Source organism: Alosa pseudoharengus, unplaced genomic scaffold (assembly GCF_046254945.1).
Source record: "Alosa pseudoharengus isolate Yale_2024_CS ecotype anadromous, Long Island Sound unplaced genomic scaffold, YU_APseudo_1.1 YU_APseudo_1.1_scf_16, whole genome shotgun sequence".
In the NCBI taxonomy this organism is placed as follows: domain Eukaryota; kingdom Metazoa; phylum Chordata; class Actinopteri; order Clupeiformes; family Clupeidae; genus Alosa; species Alosa pseudoharengus.
The window spans coordinates 26,233,192-26,246,731 of record NW_027468630.1 but is presented as its reverse complement, the minus strand read 5'-3'; the positions used below and the strand labels follow the sequence as shown (position 1 = coordinate 26,246,731).

General features: G+C 42.4%; 1 long non-coding RNA gene across 1 annotated transcript; it reads left to right on the top strand.

Annotated features, from left to right (window-relative positions):
- The first annotated feature begins 69 nt into the window (after positions 1–69).
- Positions 70–11,880, top strand: LOC143126291 (uncharacterized). The gene is made up of 4 exons (XR_012987445.1): positions 70–207; positions 2,113–2,242; positions 10,735–10,802; positions 10,913–11,880. It is a non-coding gene; the product is annotated as an uncharacterized LOC143126291 (long non-coding RNA).
- The last annotated feature ends 1,660 nt before the right edge of the window (positions 11,881–13,540 follow it).

Genomic DNA, 13,540 nt, shown 5'->3' with positions numbered 1-13,540 from the left:
TTTATATTGTAGCTTTTGACCATATATCACATGTCCGTTCCACCACAACCCCCCCCCCCCCCCGATATAGCAATCCGTTAGTATAACATTTATGCTCTATGTTGACCTCCGATCATCGAGTTAATTGTGCTTATGGTTATGAATACATTTGTTTGGTTATGAATTCAAGCAACATTATTCTATATCCAACTGCTAGCCCATGCAAAGGTAAGAATTGCCTTTTCTCCAATATTCTATGTTCTACATTGCAGTCCTACCTGTAGTTTGGACAGGGGCTGTGGAATTTTCACTTTGACAAGAATAGTCAATCTTGTCAACAAGGACATAATGGTTTAAGAAGTGTATATGAAAATCCCACAATTCCAGGTAGTTTTAGAGTAGAATTTATATAAATCCATATGGCAAACCATTTGGTAGATTTAAAAAAGATTTTAAAAAAAAGTTTTATATTCAAATCACAGTTTCAGCTGGAATTTATTTTGTTGCAGTGTGTGTGTACAGTGCATGGTCACCCCCTTGGATATTTACCCTGTTATTGCTTTAAAAAATGGAATCTTTGTCAATTTAATTTGGCCTTTTTTACAATCATAATTAATAATTTACCAAAATCCTCTCTTTAATGTCAAAGTGAAAGCAAATTTCTACAAAGTAATGTTAATTAAAATATTAGTAACACTTTACGGTAAGGGTGCATAAATTATCCTGAATTCATGCCTGAATTAATTCATGAATTGTACATTACTTCATTCCTTTATATCTTATGAATCATCAGGAGTTGACATGAGTTCATAGTCTCTCATTAATGACCTCATGTATGAACAACATATCAACTAAAGCATTTGGTACAGTGCGTCCATCATTATGATTTATGATTTCTTAAAGGAAAATTCAGTTTTTTAGCACTTTAAGGCCCTTTTCTGGTTTGTTTTAGATGAACTAGAGTGGTGGACACCGAAATTTTGACGATTGGTCCTGTCTCGTCTTTTCTGACTCGTTTTGAATCGCCTTTGACTGCTCAGGGTGGCTGCCAACAGGCATACTGTAGGCTACTCAAACATGTCCTAAAACAACCCTTAACGTTCGTTTTCAAAACTGTGCAACTCACCAACTCACTCACTCGCCCTGGAATGATTGTAAAGGTAAAAGTAAAATAAATTCAGCTAGCAAAATATATGGAAATCCTGAAGGACAATCTGACTCAGTCTGCAAGAGAACTACGACTTGGGAAAATATTTAACCTTCTAGGAGACAATGAAGCCTACAGCGAAAACTACAGGGAAATGGTTTAAAGCAACACCAAAGAGTTTTTTGTACCTTAAAATAATGTTTCCAAAATCGTTTCAGTCGTTCATCAACTTGTTACAGGGTGAACGGCACTTCTTCATTCGCTTTGCGCCCCTCTATCGGCTATAACCGCACTATGTAAGTTTGCCAGATCGGGTAGCGGATCTGTAGTTCAATGGAATGAGACAAAAGAAACTACAAATTTGACTTGCATCTGATGTCGCAATAGATCGTACTTTCATAAATCGTGCAGCATATTCTACCTTGTCTGTGGACATCGTTATTTGCAAAGCCGGTGCTGGATAAACAAATAGCATGCGTGCGACAGAGGGAAAGTTCTTTGGTGTTGCTTTAAAGACAAAAAGGTGAATGTTCTGGAGTGGCTGAATTTACACCCGATCCCCTTCTAACCTGGCAGAGCTTGAGCAGTTTTGCAAAGAAAAATGGAGTAAAATTGCAGTATCCAGATGTGCAAACCTAATTTAGACCTGTCCACAGACTCCATGCTTTAATTGCGGCCAAAGTTGTATCTACTTAATGCTGACTTAAGGGGTGAATATTTATGCAGTCACTTATTTTGCATTATATATTTTTAGTTATTGTTACTTTGTAGAAATCTGCTTTCACTTTGACATTAAAGTGGGGATTTTTAAGTTGTTAATTGCCACACCCCTGGGCGCATTGTTTAAAAAAATAAACGTGCAAAATAAGGAATTAAACTTTGCGCCGGGTGGAAACGAGTTTTATGCCATTTTGTTTAAAGTTTTTTATTCAAATTACCTTTTCAGTTGTAATTCATTCATATTTGTTTTGCTGTGTTTGATTCAGATCAGACAAATGGAAAACGTACACATCCCTGTGATATTCTGTCTAAGTGAAGCATTGCTCTTATCTGTAATATTGAATATCTACTGCATATGCACCAGGAAAAAGAGGCGTTTAATCCAACTTTGCCACAGTAAGTAAGAGAAAAGTGTGTCTGTGGGTAGTGAATGAAATAAACAGACCTAAACTAAATGATGACAACACCATTTCTGAAAAGAAGTTGGGATGCTGTGTAAAATGTAAATAAAAACAGAATGCTATGATTTGCACATTATGTAAATCCTGTATTACATCGAAAAACGTTTAATGAGAAGACAACATATCAATTGTTGAAACAGAGAAATTGTATTATTTTTTGGAAAAAAGCATATCCATTTTGATTTGGTGCCTTCAGCACATCTCAAAAAAGTTGGAAAAGGCCTGTGTCTGCCGCTTTCTTGCTTCACCTTTTCGTTTAACAACAGTCTGGAAACGTTTGGTAACTGAGGAGACAAGTTTTGAAAAGTATATGTTCACCCATTCTTGACAAATATAGGATTTTAGCTGCTCAACAGTTTGGGGTCTTCGTAATTGTGTTTTTTGTTCTATGATGCACCCAGTGTGACCGGTCTTCTGCTATGGAGCCATACTGTTGTAATGTGCAGAGTGCAGTTTGACACTTTATTTTTCTTGAAATATTAAAGATCTTCACTGAAAAATTGTTGTGGATGACAGCATATGTTTCTCAAACCCTGTACATATCATTCATTTTCAACTGTGCCTTTGAAGATGTGCAAGCTACCCATACCATCACTAATGCACCCATATCATCATACTGTAGATGCTGGCTTTTGAACCGTGCACTAATAACAAGTTGTATAGTCCCTCTTCTCTTTACAGAAACATATCGTAAGTTATGTCCATAACTATGGATCTATGAGACCGACCGATGACCGTCACCACGGTCTACACCTTGAATGATGCCATCCTTCTACCTTTTCTCGAGACCATTATATCAACAATGTCATGTGACTGACCTAGAGGCTGTCCCGCCGTAATATAATGCATTCAGGGACATGCCTCTTTCTCTTGCCTGGAACGCCTCAGCTCGTTCCGAGCGACAAGAGATGGTGACGGTCATCGGTCGGTCTCATAGATCCATAGTTATGGACATAACTTACGATCTATTTCGACCTCCCTTAGACCGTCACCACGGTCTACACCTTGGATGACTAGTCCCAACAGTGTCGCGAGGACAGAAGACTACTCATCACCAGTCAGGTCGGCCACCAACATAACAGTGGAGCCGATAGTAGCGGATGTCACATTGTCTCGTTAAAGTCTGGCAGGGATCCATGGAGTAGTCCAGGATGCCGCTGCACATGCCACCAAGAGCAACCCCTTTCAATGGTTCCCATGAGACGGCCGTACTCCGTGTGGAATGAGCCGCCAGGCTTTAAGAGATTAGAAAACACTGCCCAGAGAAGGCCTGAAAAATTGTCTCCACCAATTGGTGGGTCAAACGGTGTGTAGACACTGGGTGAACCAGCAACTTACCCCCATAGCACCGAAAGCTGTGTGTGCGCCTGTCAACGCAGCCACGTGTGATCAACACAAGCTCCCAATGACTTGACTGGGCATAGAGCATTAAGAGCCCCCTCAGCTTGGCAAGCTGGCTCAGGGCAAAATAGCTCCAGTTCAATGACATGGTTAACTGACTGAGGGTTCATCCCTTAAGGGAAGAATAATGGTTTCCACCTCAAGCATGTAGTACTCATGGAGGGTGCACATAGCTCACTTGCCATCTTGGCAGAGCATGTGGCCAAAGATGCAGTTTTATTTTTGCAGGTGGCCAAACATGAGGTTTTATGCAACACAAACTTGATGCCCCAGGGGTCCACCTGGGGTTGCACTCAAAGGCCTCACCACCCAGGGGAGGTTGCAGGATTGAGCTCTCAAAAATCTGCCTGGATGCAGGTAGTCAGCTTTTTCAGGAACTGCGACCCCATAGGGTCTTCTCCAACAGACAAACCTTCTACAGTGCCATGGGACCCCAAGGCATAGACTGCAGGATACTGGATCAGCTGCCTTTCCCACATCCCAAAGGGAGTGAAGAAAGTGTAGCACCAAGCATTGGATGTCACTGGATCTAACTCCAGGCCCTGCCACCATGAGGAGAACAATTCCCATCTCTGCTGGAAATGCTTGGCAATACTCATGGGCTCAGTTACAGTCAGTTTTAACCCTGAGAAGGGCTGAGGATAGCGGGACCAGATGACAGCTTGACAGGAATTCGAGATTCCGAGCTTCTGGCACTGCTTTGAGTGAGGCCAGGCATGGAAATGTCCACAGCCGAGGTTTCTGAGTAACTTAGCAGCCACGCTGAGCCCTTAAGCCCGCTTTGTGGTTGATAATGGTACATAGCAGCAGAGCTGTCTGTCCGCATAAAGACATGCTTGCCCTGTATACAAGAGAAGAGAGCCCTCAGGGTGAAATGCACTGCCCCCAGCTCCAGAAGACTGATGTGCCCCATGTTCCATGGGGGCTCGCAGAGACGGTTCATGGCTCACGGTTCTGCCCTCTCAAACTGCTCCCCAGCCTGTCTGGGAGGTATCTATTGACACAAATGTACTAGACTGCCCAAGTTCTTGTACACACATCCTGCTGCCCAGTCATGGGGGCAGAGCTTGCAGACATGACCATCCCATGTGGAATCTTAACATGCCTGTTTTTCCCATGAACGCTGGTTTGAGGCAGTCAGCCAGTGCTGCAGAGATCTGGCTCTGAAGAGACTGTGTGGGAACACCATCACTGCTGCAGAGATCATCCCCTGGATTCTCTAAAAGCCAATCGAATCTAATGTTTGCTGAGGCAAATGCCATGTAGGACTGCCAGAACTCTTGCTATCCTTTAAGGGGTAAGAGTGGCCCTCATTGTGAGTGGGTTCAGGTGGAGCCCTAAAAGACATTGGTTGAAGGTTTCTTTCCTTCAGTTGAGTTTTAGCTGAGGGACTGAACATGGTACAGCACAGTGTCTGTGTACTACATGACCTGTACCCAAAAAGTGTATCGCAAGTTGGTAGTGGTGAACCACTTCCTTAGTATTTTGACGGGTAAGATTTGATGTACATGTTGAAGCGCCGGAGGACTAAGAAGGGTCTGAGCCCGCCCCTCCCGTTTTGGAAAAAAGGAAATATGCTGAGTAAAAGGCAGCCTGCTGTTCGCTTAGACTTTACTGTGACAATGGCGCCCCTCTGAAATGGCGTTGCTATTTCCTCTGCCAAAGCATTTGCCTGGACTGAGGCCCCTTACTGTTATAGGGACCCTAAAACAAGATGGAGGCCGATATTGGAAACTCCAATGGGTGGGGGAGTGGCAACGTAGTGGCCAAAGAGCTGGGCCAGCCAGCAGCAGCCCCCAGCCCGACAAGACTCCTAGCCAATATGAGGACATGGCCCTTCCAATATCACGGGTGAGTTAGGAATGGGTAGACAGCAGCATCCAACAAGTTCTTGGTGTCTGGACCACTAGCGCTACCAGACTTTCTGATAGCTGCTAACAAAACAGCCAAAGCAGTCTCAGCCCAGGCTTCACTATACACATTGTCACTAGCAGACCCAGAGCTCTGAAGCTGGAAGGAACTAAAGTTAAGTACATCCGGAGAGCCAGTGTACAGAGGAATATGGACTCTGTATCAGCCATATGTGGTTCCTGGAAAGGTGGCAGGTGGACAGGGAAAGTTCCTGCTGCCTAACCTGCCATGGATGGAGCTGGCCCTTGGGAGTGAGCGTCCCCTGGCCACTCAGTCAATCAGGCCCCAAATAGAGGCCGGAATCTTTAACTGCATGTCCTCTTTCCCTACTAATTGCCTAGAGGGGGGGAGTTAAGCTACGGCCCTCTATGGCTCTTTTCCTCCTATACCTATAGGAGTGCACACAATGCTGTCTGCGTGAGTGACGATCATGGATACTGTCCTGCTCTCCATCACAGGTGGGAGGAGGAACAGTCACTGCATGGGGATGTTCAACCAGGCCAGACCACACTCCTCAAATGGTCGATACCAGCCGGACATGGGCATTCCACATCTTCTGTGAGATGCACTTTGCCCAAACATGGTTAACACTTCCTGTCTGTCCATGATTGTGCCGCAAATGGAGCAAGTATTTGGTGCCATAGTATTGTCAGATGGTAACAGAACCCTTTTACCACTGCACCATTGCTGTGAAATGGTTTCTAACATAACCTAGCCCAGCTGCACACAGTAATTTGACACTGAGTCACTGGCCCACAAGAACAGAGGTTACGGGAGATGTTAGAGTATTAATGTTAGAATATTAAGTGTAACATTAAAATATTGTAAACTTAATCCCACATGGATTACATCCCAGCAGCCACGTGACGGTCATTGTGTGACTTCTTTCCGGCGGTCATGTGACTTTATGTCATCGTGCGACTTCTTTTCAGCGGTCATGTGACTGCCATTGTGTGATTGTCACGCAGTCATGCGACTTCATGTCATCATGAGACCACACATCTCGTGTGTTTAAATGAGTTATTTCCTGTTGCATTGATTACAGCTAACAATGGCGTTTGGATGAACACCAGAACTTCTTGCACCTCGTCATCCCGGCTAATCCCATGTTAAAATTAACTATTTTAAAAGATTGTAAACTCAAAGTTAAATAAACTCACCACTCATGTATGTGTACATACACGGGAGAAATACAACCTCCACTCACAAAACGTATGAGGGGAACATAGCAACCAATTTAACAGCTGCGCACAGTGTAAAGGACGGGGGTATAGACCCTGACGGAAAAATATGAACAGTTACAATTACAATTACATCACACACACCTTCACTCTTGTATGTGATCATACAAAGGGGCAATAGACGTCCACTCCTGCACACGGATGTGCGAGGGGAATATAGCAACAATCTCACCAGTTGCGCACAACAGTTAAGGGAGATAGTAATTTAACCAAACAAAAGGGCTTTGCACCTCCGGTGCTTGGGCCCTAACGCTGGAAAACGAAGTAAAGTGAATCTTCTCCCACCACATGTGAACACACCGTCTAGGATGGGAGAACAGAAAGACTCTCAGTACTCGGACGTACTGCTAGACAGGAGAACAAAGACTTCCCACTACATGTGAACACTTGGCCTGCACGCCATTTAGGCTGAGAAAACAGAAACACTCACCATGCGTGAACACACTGCCTAGGCAGACAAACATCCCCACTGCGTCTAAACGCCCTGTTTAGGCTAGTAAACAGAGAGACTTACTATGCGAGAACACACAGCTCTAGCTACTCCTGCTGCATTTGAAAAGGCTGTTTAGGCCGCAGGACCAAAAAGGCTCATCGTGCGCGAACGCACTGCTTACACTGGGAAATGTTAAGGTCAGCAGACTAGAACCGAAGACAAGCTGCAACCCAACGCGCGCTACCACGTCGTATAGGCCAGTAAACTGAGAGACTTACTGTGCGCGAACACACTGCTCAGACAGTGATACATACTGCCCAGTAAACAAAAAAGACTTACTGTGCGCGAACACACTGCTTTCTTTACTCCTGCTGTTTTTGAGCCGACGGTTCAGGCCGCCGGACCAAAAAGGCTTACCGTGCGCGAAAGCACTGCTTAAACTGGGAAATGTTAAGGTTAGCAGACTAGAAACGAAAGACAAGCTGCAACCCACCGCGTGCGAACACGCCGTATAGGCCAGTAAACTGAGAGACTTACTGTGCGCGAACACACTGCTTCCTTTTTATTACTGCTGTATGTCATGTATCCTGAGTTATTTTAAGCTGCAGGACCGAAAAGGGTTACTGTGCGCCAACGCACTGCTTAGGCAGGGGGACAGCTCTCCTCCTACTGCCTGTGAACACCGCCGTTTAGGCTGGATGAGCAGAAAGCCTCACTGTGCACAATGCACCGCTTAGGCTAGTTTTTTTTTTTTTTTTTTAATTTAAGGCCATTTCAGCAACTAAGGCTATTTAATGGCCAGATCATTGTGTGTTATAGAAGCTTAAATATTTTTAAAACTATGCTAGTCAGAAATTCTTAAACCTTCAAAGGTGGGACAATGCACCCCTTAGATTGGATAACAAACTTTTCTCCCACTGCATCCTTACTATGCGCGAACACATTACTCAGACAGAAAAACAAGCTGTATACCCACTGCGCACAAATGCGCTGTTTAGGCCAGCAAACCGAAAGACTCACTGTGCACGAATGCACTGCTTAGACAAAACAACTTTTCTCATACTGCATGTGAACATGCCGTTTAGGCTGGAGGAACAGAAAGACTAACTGTGCGCGAACGCACTGCTTAGACAGGAGAACATCTTTTCCCATATACTGTTGATTTAGGTCGGAAGACCAGAAGTGCATGCACGACCATTGATTGTGCGCGAACGCACCGCTTGGAGAACAAGCCTTTTCTCCTAACCTACTGCATGAACACACGGTAAGCTAGTAAAGACTCACTGTGCGCGAACACACTGCTTTAGCTATACAACTCCAAAAGCCCTTACGTTTCGTAATGAATTTAGGCTGATTACCATCCCTGCACACCTGTGTGTAAATCCTTAACAGGGCGAATGTTAGTCTTGACCACCCTGCCAATTATCAGCCTTTGTTTTCTAAACAAAGCATCATTCACGCGGCTTGTAAGATCAAAAAGCGCGGAGAGAAACACAACATGTGTCAACAATTAAACCGGCTACACTAGCTTGATTCAACAAGCCGCCGGTAACGTTCTACCGTGAAGGCGAAAGTAAACGCCTCACTAGAACGAATATCAAAGGGAAAACCAGTTTGAATCGGACCAAAGGCACCTGCACGATAACGTGGCGGATTACTGGCTTCTAATGAAATCATACTCACCGGTCTCAGAATTGAGGCGAGAAAGGCAAAGAGAAAAAGGCATGTCCCTGAATGCATTATATTACGGCGGGACAGCCTCCAGGTCAGTCACATGACATTGTTGATATAATGGTCTCGAGAAAATGTAGAAGGATGGCATCATTCAAGGTGTAGACCGTGGTGACGGTCTGAGGGAGGTTGAAATAGATCTGTTTTTGACACAATGCCATCTGAGGCCTCAAAGATGACAGCCATCCAATATTCAGCCTTGACTCTTGTTACTAAATATTTCTCTGAATTTTCTGAATATTTCAATGATATTATGCACCTAAATATTGATGAAGTTCCGAAATTCTTCACAATTGAACATTTCTCAGAATCAGTCTTACATTGCTGCATTATACAGTATGCTCACACAGGTTCACACAGGGTATTGAATGCCCCCGCATCTTTATTTCTGAGTCTCTGCCTCTCTGGGATGCTGTTTTTATATCCAATCATGGTGATGGAATGATTGTGGAATGTTTCTCTTTGTGTGTTCTTTAGCATTACTTACACAACTACTCCAGCCTTTTGTTGTCCCTGTCCCAACCTTTTTTGAGACATGTTGCCAGCATAAAATTTAAAATGAATGAAATCATTTTTTTTTTGCAATAGTCAAACTTTTGAGTTTCAACAACTGATAATTGATATGTTATCTGTGTTCTTTTTGCAACTAAATATGGGTTTAAGAGATTTGCAAATCTCGTTGAGATTTTCATATTCATATTTTTACACTGCATATGATGCAAACTATTTTCGGAAATGGGGTACACTCCGGTACACTCTGGGGCCATGTTTGTGAGGCCCATGCTCATGAGTGTAGCGCTGTAGCTGCCTGTCAGCCTTAGCTGCTGCCTGTCAGCGCGAGCTACATAAAACCGATTGTTTTAATTTTTTGTTTTTTTCCGTATACTGACAATACTCTGTGACCTGGAGAAAGGGAGATTTATGTGAGTTTTCCTTTTAAAAAAACATTATAGGAAGCCTTAGACATATAGGGGCACTGCTAGATAATTTGGGCCATATGACAGACAATAATTCTTGGCCCCCCGATAATATATAGTATTATTGTGGGGGGCTCTCTGGGGGGCCCGTGTCAGTGCTGGGCCCTTAGAATCGTTCTAATTTAACCCCCCTTCATCAGTGACCTCCACGGTCAATAAGTAAGGTATAATGTATAGAACGCCGGTCATTACTGGGAAAATAAGTCCTGACAGGGCGAACCGTTCCGCCCTGAAGGGGTTTTTTTTCACAGTAATGACCGGCGTTCTATACATTATCCCGCTTATTATACGGCTACTTGCCAAAACAAAATAATAAACTCCTCACGATATCACTTTAGCCTACATAACCTAGCCTATTTGTTACCGTTCATCGTGACATTTGCTGAGAAACAAATAGTTTGCAACAACACACGCTGCTGAACTTGAATCAAACATTCTTTAGAACACAGCTGATCAACCGTCTGTTTTCACGTTTGAATGAAGTTCCAGTCCTTGCGTAGTGATATGAAAGACGTATCAGAAGCACAAAACCCGTTGTCATTGACAGCGGTAATTATATGTTTGCAGCGGTAATTACATGAATATATCTTACCGCTAGAACTTTGGGAAATCCCATTCAAGTCAATGGAGCGTTCTACTAGCATTGTGAAGAGCCGTATAATAATCAAACATACACAATTATGGAAAACATTGAATACTGGATATTGTGTGTAAACTGGGGGTTTTCCGACAGGATTCAGTCTTTTCAGACGTTGTGCCCCACCAATGGATGAGGAGGCCAGTGACCAGCAGGAGGACCAGGTATTGCAGACAAAATACATGTACACACATACATTAGTAATATTGATGATTAATGTGTGATTCAACAGAAATTAAGCATTATATGCTGTGTTCTGTGTGTGTAATTCTAGATCCAAAATGAAGATGTCCAGTACTCCTCTCTGGCCTTCTCAAAAAGAATGACACAGCAAGAGGAACCAGAGAATGAAGAGAAGCCATCAGACGAACAGAAGACACAAGCTGAAAAGAGCATATATTCTGATGTAAAACATTTTGGATGGGAATAACATAGAGTTGCATATTGACATTGATATTGTGATATATAAAACATGGCACTGGCACATTATACAATAGTTAGGTCCGGCAAACTATTTCTTATTTTGTAATTGGATGAGAGGTATTCCATGACAGGACATCTTCACTCAGGCTTTACACTGCTCGAAATCAATCCTCATTTTGCACTGAATTATCCAGTGTGAGCGTTCCATTCATTCAAACCATGAGAGCAGTGACTGCATAATATCACATTTGACAGTTATTGAATAAGACAATAATTGATAGAAAAATATTCATAACAAAAACATCAAGTTGTGTTACTCATTATAATGCTATATAGCACTAGAGGCACATTTGTTACCTGTGTTACAATGTTTTATTGTAATTATTATATAACTGCTTTATTTTGTTTTGTTTTGTTTTGTTTTATAGTAACTTCTCCCAGTCTCACATTTTGATGTCAGTTTGCCTTTTCTATTCCCAGTAAGACTCAATACTGCCCTCTGTGACTTCAGCTGCAATCTCATTGTATGATTGCCAGGAGAGGGCAGCATCACTCCATTTTTAAACACAAGGCCTTTGACAAGAAGTGGCAAGCTGCAAGTTACAGTATGCTCTTAGGCAACTCTTAGGGCCAGAAGATTAACAACATATTCACACTGTAGCCGCAAATACGTCTAATAACAACTGTATCTGACATGGAACCAGCACACATGATAGATCTAGTATGCAATAAATGAACAATAAATGAAAGCATCATAAATTGAAATTATTTTGTTCATTGTCATTGAAGCTTTGATGAAACTACAGTATATGCTTGTATTCTGCCTTGTAATTAAATTAAATGTTATTTTGCTTTAAGTCTGTAATTACTTTAATACAATGTAGTTGTTGAAACATTTTATGAGGATATCAAATGCCTGCATTCATATACAAATCGATTAGTCACACCAGTGTGATGTTAAGTATAACACGTCCATACACTGTTAATACTACTTCACAGGTTTAGAGTTTGCATATAAAGTCAAGTAAGGGAACGCCAGTCATTATCGGGAATTATTCCACTGCTTGGTTGAATTTCCCATTCGCTTTTGACACCTACGTCACTATTGGCGCCAGAACGAGGCTCGGTTTGTAACTTCTCCGGAAGTAGATAGATATCGCTATTTGTTTACGGACCTGGAACTGTCTATGACCTGGAAACACCATGTCATGGTACTGCTGCGTGCCCAATTGTAATTCTTACAAACGGAGGGATTCATGTCGGAATAAAACGTTCCATCGGTTTCCAGTGAATCCTAAAATACGCCGCGAGTGGATTGTGAAAATAAGAAGAGACATTGGTCCACATTTTCAGGTAAGATATTCAAGTCCGGGGACTAACGTTAACGTGAGCTACAACAACTAGCGGTAGATAATGACGATGGCTAACTAGTTTCATATCTTGTAAAATGCGCTGAAAATGTGGGGGTTCACTTGATATACAGCTTAGGCAAGTGCCCTAAACTTACCAGCCACTCTCTGACTAATTGTAATGGCCAAACACGTTTAATTAATATAACTGTACATGTGTGGTGGTAGATGTTAGCTGCCGTTTGGTTGAGATTTTATCATAGACCACACTGGTAGCTGTAGTGACGCTAATGTGCACGTTCGACAGATTACTGAAAACACGAGAGTATGTGCTGATCATTTCACGGAGAACTGCTTCACCAAAACAATAACCGGACTCAAGAAGCTTAAGGAAGGGACTGTACCGACTCTGTTTGCATGGTCCTCTAAGCCTGGCCGGAGGAAACTGAGCAGAACAAGGTAACGTACATATACACCCACCAAGTGTCATTAACTAAAAGTACAACGTGATAAACTAAAGACTGGCAAGCAGGAACACTTAATGTTAATGTTGAAGCTAAATGCAGATTGAGAGATTGTTCTGTTTTTCCTTTTATGTCACTTTTGAAATCTATCCAGACAACTTTAAACTTAACTTATTAACTGAGACATTGTCAGCTGACAGGCAGCAGAATATTAATAATAGCATGTTTCTTAGTTATGAAATTTTATTTAATTCCTTCACTCAGTTCTACAAATTATTAGGCTTTATGAAAAAAATCTTTCAAGGTAATTGTTAACTAAACAGTTAACCTGCCAACATGTCACTATCAGTTAAATGTCATCGGATGTAAGGAAAATCATGTATCTATTGTTGTTCAGTGATGCAGATGCTATCACATGTGTAGAGGACATACCTGATGATGACCTGACATCTACATACAGGTAATCCATATGTTTGTTTACTAAGCTTTAACACTGCTCAGTTAGGTGAAAAGACATAATACACTACTCAGACGGCTACAACATTGCAACATTGTTTTTCTTTGCACTTTTTTCAGCACCGTGGAGACAAGTTTACCACATGCAGATCATGATTACGACCAAAGACCCCTGCCACTGGAGGAACAGCTTCAAGAGGCACGCAAGAC